The 13460-nt window shown below is 39.0% G+C and overlaps 1 protein-coding gene across 2 annotated transcripts in view; it reads right to left on the reverse strand.

Moving 5' to 3' along the window:
• Window positions 1–13460, reverse strand: part of klhl5 (kelch-like family member 5) — a 79340-nt gene that overhangs the window by 46659 nt on the left and 19221 nt on the right. For both annotated transcript variants that reach the window (XM_015345830.2, XM_069191744.1), the window contains exons 2-3: window positions 12992–13100; window positions 3440–3497 (exon numbers count right to left, since the gene is read on the reverse strand). The gene's annotated coding sequence lies outside the window, so the exon portion shown is untranslated. The remainder of the gene's footprint in view (window positions 1–3439; window positions 3498–12991; window positions 13101–13460) is intronic.

Below are 13460 nucleotides of genomic sequence, written 5' to 3' on the forward strand. Positions count from 1 at the left end.
TTTTCGTCCTAACTATTTAAAAATAATAAAAAAGTTCTACAACCTAACTGCCATTTTGCTTTTCTGCACTATTTGAAAATAGTGACAACTGTTGGTGCATCATGCTTTTCTGATTGATGGACACAAGTCATTTTTATACATTCAATCTTTGAATCTTACAATCAACCTTCGTGAAAAATTGTATTACTATAGTATTTTATTGCAGTGAAAATTGTTTTGATGTTTCTGAATATTGTGCAAACGTGGATCCTAAGAATATTCTAACTGACCAAGAAAAAATATGTTTAAGATTCTACCCTAATTCAAAACTCTATGAAGGAAATCTGGATTGCAGCTTGTTTTCATTCCTGAAACAATTCCTTTGATCTAACTCAGATATTCTTCACTTCCAGTTACTTCCTAAAAAATAAACAGACCCCCTCTATGACAACAACAACAAAAAAAATCATATGAACACCATACTTTCTCACATGAGCACTTTGTGATATTCAATCCACAATTACCTTTCTAGACTGAAAATGAACTTGTCCTTGACAAACTGGAATAGGATTTGTCCAGCCAAGCAAATAATTGCTTCTCCTTTTTTTCCCTGGGAATGTGCAAAAGGCCACAATAATTGAACGATCTTGCAGTACAATATTTTGCTGTAGAGTTAATTTCAGGCGCTGAAGTGAAAAAGAAACCTCACAAAGCGGGCTACAAGGTTGAATCTTAAGGGACATGGACTCTGAAGAAGAAGCCCAGCCCGTCCACAGAAAGACAGGCTCACAGATTTCTCAGGCTTCCATTCTCCTCACCCTGATGGTCGGTACTATGTCAGACTATAGCATGGGTTCAGAAAAGTCAATCAATTAAATACTACAGTAAAAATCAAATATTATAGCAATCTGATCTATTAGGCATACAAAGTAATGAAAGATTCTTTGTAGAGCACTCGATGAATTTCAGATTACTCTCATTTTAGTTTTTCAATTGATTTAATTGTATAGATTAATTCTATCAACTTTGATTTATATTTAATTAACTGACAAAGCTTGAAAACGAGATTTTTTTTATTCAGAACATACTGTAATTACCTAACAGTAAAAATATAAATACAGTACAGTGGTATAACAGTTTGGAAACAACAACATACTTCTGTGTAAGTTACACAGAAATCAAAGCAAACCAAGAAAACAGCAACTACAGTGGTTAACGTGAAGGATTCCAGACATAACAGAATAACGTAGCAATAAAAGTCAAATTTAAAAGTATAACAAAATGAACCGACTGGTTTAATTCTTTTTGACATTCAAAACACACTAGGTTAAAACAAACGAGTTTGATTACTTCAATATTGTAACCCGTTACAAATGACCTATAGCATTATTTGAACAGCGAATGTCATGTAATACATTACTCCACTTCAATGTCCAATTGTTGAATAACCTCCATAGCAGAACAATCAGTGGTTAATAATGATTTCAATAATTACAATAATGATGATATAACAATCCGAAGTGTGCCACTAAAAACACCTGATCATCAGAGGATACATTAAAATTAGTAGGATGCATTTAACCCCACAAAACGAAAAATAATGCGTCTGATTTCCCTAGTGTAGCAGGGGTGTAGTGTGAAATTTCTTTCGCCAGCTGTGGGAATGTCCTGAGGCCCACCTGTGCTGGAACGAAATGTGTTCCTCTTTATCTGAGACGCGAAAGAGAGAAATAACCTGTGTTCGCTACAGTTGCTTTTTATTGAACGATGATTTATCGTTGAGATTGTCTGGATAGAGCTGCCAAAATAACGATTGCACTGCGTGGGCTGACGTCTGGTGCTCTCCCATGGCTTCGATGGGCCTTTTTGTCTTTTCGGACATTTTATTTCTGGAACTTTCCACAGCCTGTTTTCACGGTGCCAAGACAATTAGATAATGAGAATCAGAAATAGCTTTGCCACAGTAAAATCATTGTTTTAGCTTTACTTATATTTTTAGATATTGTTGCCCTCCTACATGTTTTTCTCTGTAAGTCTGGGTTGCTGCTCTTTTCCTCTGTTTTTTCATGAGTCTTTTTTTATTGTGTATTGTTTACAAAAAAAATAAAAATTGTTTAATAAAAAAACAATAATACCCAGATGTATACTGGGGATTGGCAGGGGTTATTTGTTATAAACTCCAATTATTAACTTCTTGGAATGGCCAAATAGAAGAAAAAAAATCTGTTTTCTCAACCTTTTAACTCTTGAACAGAGAAAACTACAGCAGGATCTGATATAAGTATTCACAATTCTCAAAGGCTTTGACAAATTCAACCCAGCAGATTTCTTAAGGACAAACCGTGAAACACGAACCAGAAGACACGAGTGGAATCTGTGTGAAAGTGCATTTAAAACACAGGAGACAAATCTCTATGCAAAGGGCGGTGGGGAAAAAGCTACTCTGCCTATTGGTTCAAGTCAATACCTTGGCTTCCTTCAAAAAACAAATGGATGAGATTTTTGGATTAATAAGCCTTTCTTTTCTCCCAGTTCACTCGTAACGGAACCAAAATAAAATCGACCCTTTAAGAATGCATTAACACTGCTCCTGTAGGGTGTGAACAGGTAATAGATTTTGAATGAACTGATAAAATAATGTAGGATATATGATGTATGGTTTTCAAGTAGCCTGCAGTGGCCCTCTGACTTTCAGGTTTTAAAAACATATAAAACTGGAGCAGTTAACACCAGCTGAATGTCAGCTGCTTTTTAAAATCACTTCATGGTGGATACACGGACAAAACCAAGCAGCACTTTAACAATTAACCATTTAAAAAAAAACTAAAGCACATCCCACACACATTATACACACATTACGCAGGGACAGCTGAGGATTCTTGGCGACATTAACTCGTGCGAAGAAATAACCAATTTAATTCAGTGATTCTTTCCAGAAACTTTAAAAAATGCATCATGTAACAAACCAAGCACTGGATTCCTATCTCTCTTAAATGCAGATGGTCCAACATACCTAAGCATACTCATAGGCTTTCAAAAAATATTAAAAAGCTACACTGAGCAGCTGCAAGCTAGCAGTTGAATTTAATGTAGCTGAAAACAATGCATGAGACTCATACGCTACAGACAACACCGGATTGTGAAAGGTGACTGCACAATGAGGGATATCTGAAGAAAAAAGCCAGATTTCTGAAGAGAAAGACAGATGCCATGGTGGTATTCAGAGTCCTGTAAGTGGGGGTTCTCCCGATATTCCACTCTGAAAGGAATAGTCAGATCTTGTTTCCCTCATGGTGGGTTTGCTGAACCCACATATTTTCCCATCAGTGTCGTCATCAGGCCAGCTGGGCTGTAGCCTAATTCTAACTGGCAGCTGCACAATCCAGGGCAACGCATTTCCTACATACATGAGTCATGCTACAGCACATGCAGCAGCAGGCATCAGAGACATGTACCATACCTGCTCCGCCCCGCTGAAAACCATCTGCCCCGTCAAGTGTTCTACAACGTACACCATGCTGGAAAGAAAGGAGGAGAAACAAAAACATGCAATTAACAGAGGACCAGGACCATTAATTATGCTGCCTAGAGCTGCTGTTCTGCATCACAGCGTGCCACAGGGGAGGAACATGGATCACAGCTCCAATTCGAGCTCCATTCCCCTCATTCCCAGCCGTAAACGGAGAACCGACATAGTGATGGAGCTAACAGGTACTGCGCTGTTTGCAGGAACTCCTTTTTGTAGGTGGCGTTGCGGGTATACGCCTTGGTCGAGATCAGTCACATAATGCAGCTCTGTGATTAACTTCCTTTGAACGTGTAAAGACACGACAGGGGCCATTTCTAACACGACAGGTATTCAGCATGACAACACAAAAAGTTGCACCCAAAAGATGCCATCAACAGCCTGCACGTTTAAAAAAATAGAGGCATTTGTCGAAGACCTCTGGGGTGTTCATTTCTTACCAGCCTCTGATTAAACACAAAAATCCTCTTCATTTTGTGTGAAGAAACAAGCGTTACTGTACAATAATACAAATATATAAACTAGATCAGTATCAAGTGTGGCTATTCCACCTTTACAACATCTTGATCTCTGTAAACACAGGTAGAGACAGCTGACTCAGATCTTGCGCTTTCTGTATAAACTACACACTATACTGCCATTTCTAGTTCAATCCCATTGACTTATGGTATAAATGGCTCATAAGTTCTAAAACATTGCTTTATGGATTTTCCATTCATCCGCATCATCATCTCCCCAGCAATCTACAGCAAAGCATGGGGTTTCAAAGCTGCTGTTTCCAGTGACACTGGTGAAGGGGTTCTTGTGTGTGGAGAGGCTGCCCCTTCCAACTGGGCATTAACACTACCCAGCTGTGCTGTTCTGTTTAATGCATTCTCATTGAAAACCAACTTGTTTCTGATACGGAACAGGAGAGTATGCCAGGTGTCATTCACTCTGTTCCTAAAAAATACACAGGAATAAGCAAAGGAAAGGTCAATATTGATCCTGGAATGCTGATACTTTATTTTTATTCAAACAGAGCAAGGTGCTGACACATATTTCAGATCTAATTTCTTTCAAGATAGAAATTCTATTTGTAGTACATGGTAGGTTTCAGTTTCCTCTGTGGATCACTTTGTGGTTAATCAGCATTAAATTTCACTTGCCAAGTGTCTTCCCAAACCACGATTTTGTCCAATTAATTTTGTATGTATTTCTATAATTCTCTTGCTGCTGTGTCTGTGTTTGCTACAGAACTTGCCTTATTTTTGTAACAGATTTTTTCTGAATATTTAACTAGCTTGCTAACTATATCAGCATCTTGATAACTGATATAGATCAGGAAGGGCAATGGACACAAAATGGATCCCTGTGGTACACTAATCTGCTCTATTACTGGTTATGCCTTAAAGACAATATTTTTGTTAACCAGTTCTCCATCCATGTGCACAGATTACACTGTAAAACATTTATAAAGTATTTCAGAATTGATTGAGAGGTAATATTTATATATATCATGGATTTCAAAAGTAGTTTTGAACTAACACTGCTTTGTTCAAGGGCCCTTTTGAGTATCTTAAATTTGAAAGAGGACAAACAGACCATATCATATGCTTAATGTTATTAAAATTACTTGTTGCTTGTACTGTGATCAATGTGAACAGAGACAATGTTTTAACAATCACTGCAATTAATTGTTTACAATCTTAAAGAGCAGGTTATTTTCCTCAAAGTTTAACAAGGGGACTTTTGAACTCTTCAGCTTGTTTTCACATTGAACAAAACCAGATGAATCTTTCAAAACAGTTTTACATCTGTGGACATTTTGCTTCATTCTCTGCATCTACATCAGTGTTTTCAAACTTTGTAAAAAAAACAAAAAAGTGTGAGATCAAGATATACCAGAACTGATGAACATGACTAATCTATTTGCAAAAACACTAAAAGTTAAAACACCAAACACACAAATCATCAACAGGTCTACATTTTCCTTCTGACTTGGACTATGATGTTTTTTTGCACTACCAGATATTTATTGTTCTCTACAATAATCTGGCTGGTATTATTTATTGTAATACATTGTAATGTATTAGCTTCATTGTGTGGTGCTGTCTGTTGTATACTGTGCATCTCCTCAGAGATCAGTGCAAATAAGAATGTAGATGTTTGTATGGCAATAAACTCCCCTAACTCTACCTCTTTACCTTAATTTACTTTAAATGACTTGATGGTACTGTATACTAGGGGCCTATTTTTCAAAAACAAAAAATCAGAACAAAAATGTCCTAATCATTTTTAAAGGCTCCTTCCCTGTTTTCCTAAAAACTGTATTCTGTATTTAATATTGTCCCATTCAGTTATTCTAAATAGCACTTTATATTGCAAAATTAATGAGTATTAATATTTTTCATTCTGTGGTGTCATTTTGTAACATTCACATGCTCAGAGCTGAGGAAACGAGCAGTTCCTGTAGATTTGTGCACATTTATTTGTTGTTGGGCAGTAGATTAGAGAGATGAAAATAAAGTGAGCACCAATGGGAATATTTATGGGTTCAGTGATCGAGGATCTGAGAGTTGGGCTGGCAAGTGAAGTGGAAAAAAATGCACTCAGCACGTCAGCCCACTTTCAGCCAATCCATTTCAAAGACCATTCGAATGGCATTAAATACCATTTCATGAGTAAATTACCAAACACACAATCTTCCAACAGATGCGGATTTCACCGTCATTTTAGACTTTACAAGTATGAAGAAATATCAGTACTACCTGGCTTGACTGTGTAATTGTGGACTATTTTTCTTTCAAATAAAACCAGGCAAATAGAAAAAAAAAGGTCTTAAAAAGTTTCAGTGTCTTAGTACTGCACCACTTGCGGTGGTATTTCAAGATATTTAAAACCAGGGAGAATAATCAAATCATAACTGACACTAATCTGATGCTGCACATCCCTGAAGGCAAACAGTACAAACCGCTAAAGAGCTGGTGCAACAAATAGAAATAAGGATTAGTCTGCAAGTAACGTGGCAGGTGATTCACTCTATCTGCTCTCAGAAGAAATGGGCAGAAGTCAGTAAAAAACACAAAACAAACATTACAAACAACCAGCTTCTGTGTATATGACCAATACACTTTGCTATTAGATCTGGTCATACTGTACATGTCCATGTTCACAAGTGCATCATTTTATGATGATTCAGAACCCCCTGAGCACTATTAATTAAAAACATTACAGTTTTTACAGTTATTTCTGGAAAAGGTTAAACGATAATACTGTATTCCATGAATATTTTAATTCAAGGAGTTTTAATTTATGCTTTTTAACAAAGACCATTTCTTAGCCAGCAGCCATATCACCCTGCAACTCACAGCTGGCAGCCCACTGAAGGTCAGCAGGTGTGAGCCTGGCCAGTACTTGGATGGGAGACCTCCTGGGAAAAACTAAGGCTGCTGCTGGAAGAGGTGTTAGTGGGGCCAGCAGGGGGCGCTCACCTTGTGGTCCATGGGGGTCATAATGCCCCAGTATAGTGACGGGAACACTATACTGTAAACAGGCGCCATCCTTTGGATGAGACGTAAAACCGAGGTCCTGACTCTCCGTGGTCATTAGAAATCCCAGGGCGTTTCTCGAAAAGAGTAGGGGTGTAACCCCGGTGTCATGGCCAAATTTCCTATTGGCCCTTACCAATCATGGCCTCCTAATAATCCCCCTCTATGAATGGGCTTCATTACTCTGCTCTCCTCCCCACTGAGAGCTGATGTGTGGTGAGCGTTCTGGTGCACTATGGCTGCCGTCGCATCATCCAGGTGGATGCTGCACATTGGTGGTGGTGGAGGAGAGTCCCCATTACCTGTAAAGCGCTTTGAGTGGAGTGTCCAGAAAAGCGCTATATAAGTGTAAGCAACTATTATTAATAGTAGTTTTACACAACCTGCAATGGGACACTGAACGTATAAACTTTCAACTTTGTACTTCAGTCTCAAGGACAGTAAAGTCAGGCTAGGCAATTATTTGCTAAGGTGGAAAATTGTCCTTCATAAATTTACTCCATCACAATAGGTCACAATGAACAAAACTTTATGTGAAGAATAACTGCATTGATGACTTTATAGATCTTTAGTTTCAGCATCAGCAATCAGCATAATCTATTATAGAAGGTCATAGCTAACAAAAACTCCCTGGAGAGGCAGGTATATCTTTCTGGGAAGAAAATGGGACACTGTGATGCTGAAGCTGAAAGCACCTGGGAAGAAAGTGATAGTGGGGCTTACTATCCTTACTATCCTTACTATCCTATCCTGGCTCTGCCCTTGCAGAAGCTAGAGTCTCCTCCAAAAGTGAAAACAGATTTATTAATCTGCACCTGGCTGCTGAATTCCCCTGGGAAGAGAATTCAGCACAGTAGTGAAAAATGTGAAAAACAGCATTATCTTGCAATTTGACCTCCTGTCTCCTGAATGAAATTGGGTTCTTCCACTCTTGGTTTAACAAAAGACAAGCATCTTTCCAATGTACTAGGTCAGTAGATTGGGCATTCAAAGATCTGAGACTTCCCTAAAATTCAGGATTTAAAAACACTGAAACTCTGCCAAGATGTCTTGATCTTCATTTTATCTGCCCTATTACTGTATCCCTTCAATGTTAGAACTAAATACTGCTTTCTGCAGAAATTGCTTGTTCCCACCATTACAAATTGATGACAATAATAAAACTATTCTAGGTTTATCAGCTGTTTTATGGTCCCTCATGATTTGCAACCTTAACTTTAGTATAATTTGAGTGTTATTATGAGGCTTGTTATTATCATGAATGATCAAAATAGACTCATTTATTGCTTTTTATTTAGAAGTGGCCTGCATAATGTTTTTGAAGAACTTTTCTTTGGGTGTCCTTGTGAAGGACACCACTCACCCCTGGGGACCTGTTAATCAATACATGCAATGGATCAGCACTGCCTTGGAGGCAATGAACAAGGAATAGTCTTTCTCCGAACAGGCCCTTAATATTGATTTTGTTTTCCATGTTTCCTTTGAGCGCTCATAAAAAGTATCCGCATTAATATTACTGCCTGTGCATCAATTTCAAAGGATTTTTGTTTCATTCGAGAATAATAATCATAATGACCAGATGGCACTATATCAAGCCTTTTGGATAATAAACCCATAACTTTTTAATATCAATATACTTGTATTATCAGCATGACAGCATCATACCCAGCACACAGTAAAGTCTGTCTGAAGCCTCCTCATTTATTAGACTCTTGTACTGAAGCCCACACAAAGGTCTCACTCCAGAGAGTGATGTGCTGCTATTCACTTTACACAGCAGCCTTCATGGCAGATCTTTTGAGCATTGTGACTGCTAAAGAGTTGTAAATACTGGAGGGTTTTATAGATGCTTTGATGTAAAGAGAAGCAGCTCATTAATCAGACTTCAAGCCACCCACTAGATTATGTTCCACACTAAAAACCCCGTGGGCTAGGATACTTATAACAAGCAATGATAGAGATGTTACAGAAAGGACTCAGCTAAAATAAATGTTACCTTAATAAGAAAATGAATCCCCCAAAAGGAAAATTAAAGAAAACAGATCCTATTTAAAAATGATAGTCTTCTTAAAAAAGCATTTCCCCAAGAGCGTTCTTTTTTATGTTTTTTGCATATATTTGTAAACTGCATATTCTCCCAAGATCATTTAAAACCCGAGATGTGACGTAGAGAAGGCTCTACAAGGAAAACTGCTTGCATATTTCTAATTTGTTTCCAATTTTATCCCTGGAAAGAAAGTGAAAGATGACAATGCATTTTAAAATTACTGTAAAAACGTTTGTTTGGGCCCTGTTACTAGATTAACTTTATATTGTTCTTGGCTCTGTCTCAGTTCTGATTCCTGGCACATAACTTCTTTCATGATGTGACCACTGACTTCCTTCTTTTTTGAATGTGGCTAACTCCTGTAAACTCGACCAAGAATCAAAATAAACTTAGCACTCAATATCGGCATGCACATTCTTTAAGAAAAACAAATAATACAGACTTAGGACAAGGGATAAACGTTTTTACCTGGACCTTGATTAAGTTAATACTCATGATTTGACTGTGATCAGAACAAATACTGATACAGCCAGTTGAACACTTGAGAAAGAAAAGAACCTTAAAGGAACCAATATCTCACATTCCAAGCCTTCATGTCATTGTAATGGGGGATTAAATCACCAGTGGGGCAGTCAAGTCCTCTTGATGGAAGCTTTGTGCTGACCACCCTGATGGGTATTAATGTATCTGAAGAATGATATATGAATTGTTGCATCCAGAAGACCAGGTGATAGGGAGGTCAGATTGTGATGGTCTGGGCCAGAGTATCTAGTTGCTTGCAGAACCTGATTGCACAGCACTGTACTGGACAAGACCTGTATCTAATTAACTGCCCTCCTTGCAGGCTCAGAGACGAGGAATGGGACAGGATCCCATGAGACAGCTGTGTAAATCCTCCAGTGGTGGCCACACTCACTAATGGCCCGCAACGTTCACTGTAGACCCCTTGTTGATGACAAATGTTAATCAGCACAGTGCATTTAGCCATGTCATGTCTGTTTAATAAAATGTCAGTGCCCCTGCTACAAACTATCATTTTCTTGGTAAGACTGTGAACATGTTACAGCTTCTTTTGATACTCTTTCTGAAACACTCGCTTTTCAGTCTTCTGAACTATAAGGCCGCGTCGGGTCTGAATATAAAATGAATACAAGCACGCAGCTTTTCTTTTGTGATAATCTAATAGAGAAAACTGGGAGAAAGAGGTTCTTCTTCTGAATTCATGACACGGCACAAGAGACACTTGTAATTCAACTGCTCTCTCACAACGGGTCCAACTGGTGGTATTAATCTCATTAAGACCCAGCTGGTGAAATCAAACAGATTGCTGAATTAGCCTGCTCTGGAGATGTTTGTTAAATTAATCCCAAAGGCCTCGACTTTTGATTTCAGTTCCAGGAAGTGGACGTGCCAAAAGTCATACCTTCACATCACATCAAATTGCACATCAGTTTGTTTTCTGATGAGCATCATCTTGTATCTGTCGGGCCGGTATATTGCCATGTCAGTAGCACCTTTACCCACTGATCTTGACAGTTCAGAGTGCAGGCCATGCGGATACCACAGCCAGCAGAATTGGGAGGGTTTACCCAGAGTTCGTTAAAACTTCAGGAATGTCAGATTTCACTGGGGCTGTTACATTCAGAGCTTGCATCCACTTTCAATCTCCCCTCGGTGTTACAAAGTAAACTTTGGTCTTCAAAATCCATCAAAAGCTCCTTTCTCAGGCCAATTAAATTAAATTAACTGAATCCGATTCAGTGTGGAAGCACAAGCCTCTAGCACAAGGACTTATCACATAAGCCAGCCTCTCAACTCTTTCCTCTAACATCTAACTCTATTATCAGACAACTGTCAGACTGACATTTGCTCTCTCCTTGACGATATACCCACTGTTTTCAGATTTGAGAAGGTAACATTAAATAGGACTGTACATCAAGCGAGCTTAATAGCTGCCAAAGTCTCCAGTACCACTGGACAGCTGTCAATTTTTGTCTCATTTTGTCAGATCTCAAAACGTAAGTGAGGTTGGCCCTGGTCTTTTCTGAGATGGAAGATTACGAAGGGAAAGAAAGGTGCTGAAAACCAGCAGGTGGCACCTTTTCCTCTGGGTTAGAACTTTTTAAGCACTGCCCCAACATGGTGAGTGTGGACAATGTGTTGTAGGAGATTACGTCTTTCTGATGAGATGGTAGACTGAGATCCTTACTATATGGACATTAAAGATCCCATGGTGCTGTGCATGTTCGTATTAACCCCAATAGCCTGGCGGTTCTGTGGCTAAGGATCTGCGCCTGTGGCTGGAAGGTTGCCGGTTCAAATCCCGCAGCTGACAGAGGAATCCTACTCCATTGGGCCCCTGAGCAAGGCCCTTAACCCCAACTGCTCCAGGGGCGCTGCACAATGGCCGACCCTGCACTCTGACCCCAAGCTTCTCTCCCTGTCTGTGTGTCTGTGTCTCATGGAGAGCAAGCTGGGGTATGCGAAAAGACAAATTCCTAATGCAAGAAATTGTATAGGGCCAATAAAAAGTGATGTTATGATGTTATATTATGTTAAATTGCAGTTTAGTTTTGCACATCTGAACTCCCCACATTTTGAGTGCTTAGAAAGGGCTTTTACACCTCAAGGGAAGGATAGTAAAAGGTTGAACAACTGCACTGGGAAAAATAACACAGAATTCCCAAAGAAGCCTCTCCAGGAGAAGTCACATAGATTTATAGATTTTCGAAAGCTGCTCACCATCAGTGTATTCATATGCAATGCACTTACAAGCCCCAAAGTCAAGTCCTCACTGCCTGTAGGGGATCTCACAGCTACAGTACATAACCTAAGCTTTTAACTGCTGAGTGCATGTGCAGTGCATGTGTCATTTCACAGAGTTAAACCACATCTCTAATAAAATCAATGCAAAATCAGGGCTGATGACTTGAGGAAGTTGAGGACCTTTCCTAAAAAATAACTTGAAAAATTGACTAAATGTGGTGCCTACATTTCCTCATTCCCCTGTGTGGTCACAGGGTTGACATCTGCCAACCAAGACATGAAAAAATAACCCCTGGCTATCATCCCCAATTCATGTACCTCAATTCATGGTATAGCAATAATTGTTCAAATATTTATATAAATTTATATACTGCAATTTACAAAATTCTAACTGTTTTATCCAATTCAGGGCCACAGTTGAGCCAGGTCCTATCCCAGCAAGCAATGGGTACAAGGCTGGGTACACCCTGGGCAGGACGCTGGTCCACTGTAGGACACAGCACAAACACAAACACACCAGTGACAATTTTCCCAGAAGACAATTAACTTGGTAGTATGTCTTTGGACTGAGGAGGATGAGGGGATACAATATAAACTCCATGCATTAGGCATCCCAGGAATTGATCCCAGGGCCCCAGTACTGTGAGGCACCAATACTAACTAACAGTATTCAAGTTAAAGTGAGAAAAGGTTAGCTTTGTGCCTAACAGTAAGAAAATAAAAGATCCAGGTTTTCAGCTCAGGTCGTTCTCTTAGAAGCAACAGCTCATCATCTCTACATAGGCTTTATGTACTGCATCTGGTAAACATTTAACACATTAAAAGTTTAATACAATGCATTTACTTTTCCAAGGTTACTCAGGATTTGTAACATACTTCATTGTAACTTCAGTGCTTTACCGAGATTTCACCGTACTTTAATGTAATTTATTTTCATTTTATTATATCATTTAGCTCATTCAGCAGTTAACAGCTAATTGATCCAAGCATCTCATCCAGCCCTTTCTTGAAAGAAGAATCAGCAAAATGACTAGGTTGTTCATTCCTTAGTCGCACAGCTCTTGGGTATTATCTCCTGACCTCAGTTTTAAATGCGTTTCCGTGTAACCTTCATTGCAGGATTTCATGTTTTTTCATACGCACCAGAATGTGAAGACAATCTTTGGTGCTGTACTGCTTCACAGCACAGATCTCCCACTGCTTCAAAGACTGAGAACTAATGGGACCACGTAGATCAGAGAGCCATCTCTCCCTGAGAAAACAAAGAGAGAAGAAAATGAGAGGTCTAGCAAGCAAACGAGTCATTTAAGAATTACTGCACACATATACAATAAAGCTAGATAACCTTCCAGTATAAATACAGTTAGCTAAGGGTTCTGAGAAATGCTTTTAAGTGACTGGAGCTTTAATATGAAAGTAGGGATAACTGGGAACAGAGGTTTGAGGACTAAAACCACTTAAGTACTTGCAGTATATTAAATTTATCCTCGCTTTACTTGGGTATTGAGTTCACTGTGCTCAGTTGCTCCATGCAACACCCTTAAACCTGAATGCAGACCTCCAGAGGTGATGGACAGGTCTCTGCTACAGTGTTTAGCAAACTAATGTCACT

This window comes from Lepisosteus oculatus, chromosome 1, assembly GCF_040954835.1.
Source record: "Lepisosteus oculatus isolate fLepOcu1 chromosome 1, fLepOcu1.hap2, whole genome shotgun sequence".
Classification (NCBI taxonomy): Eukaryota; Metazoa; Chordata; class Actinopteri; order Semionotiformes; family Lepisosteidae; genus Lepisosteus; species Lepisosteus oculatus.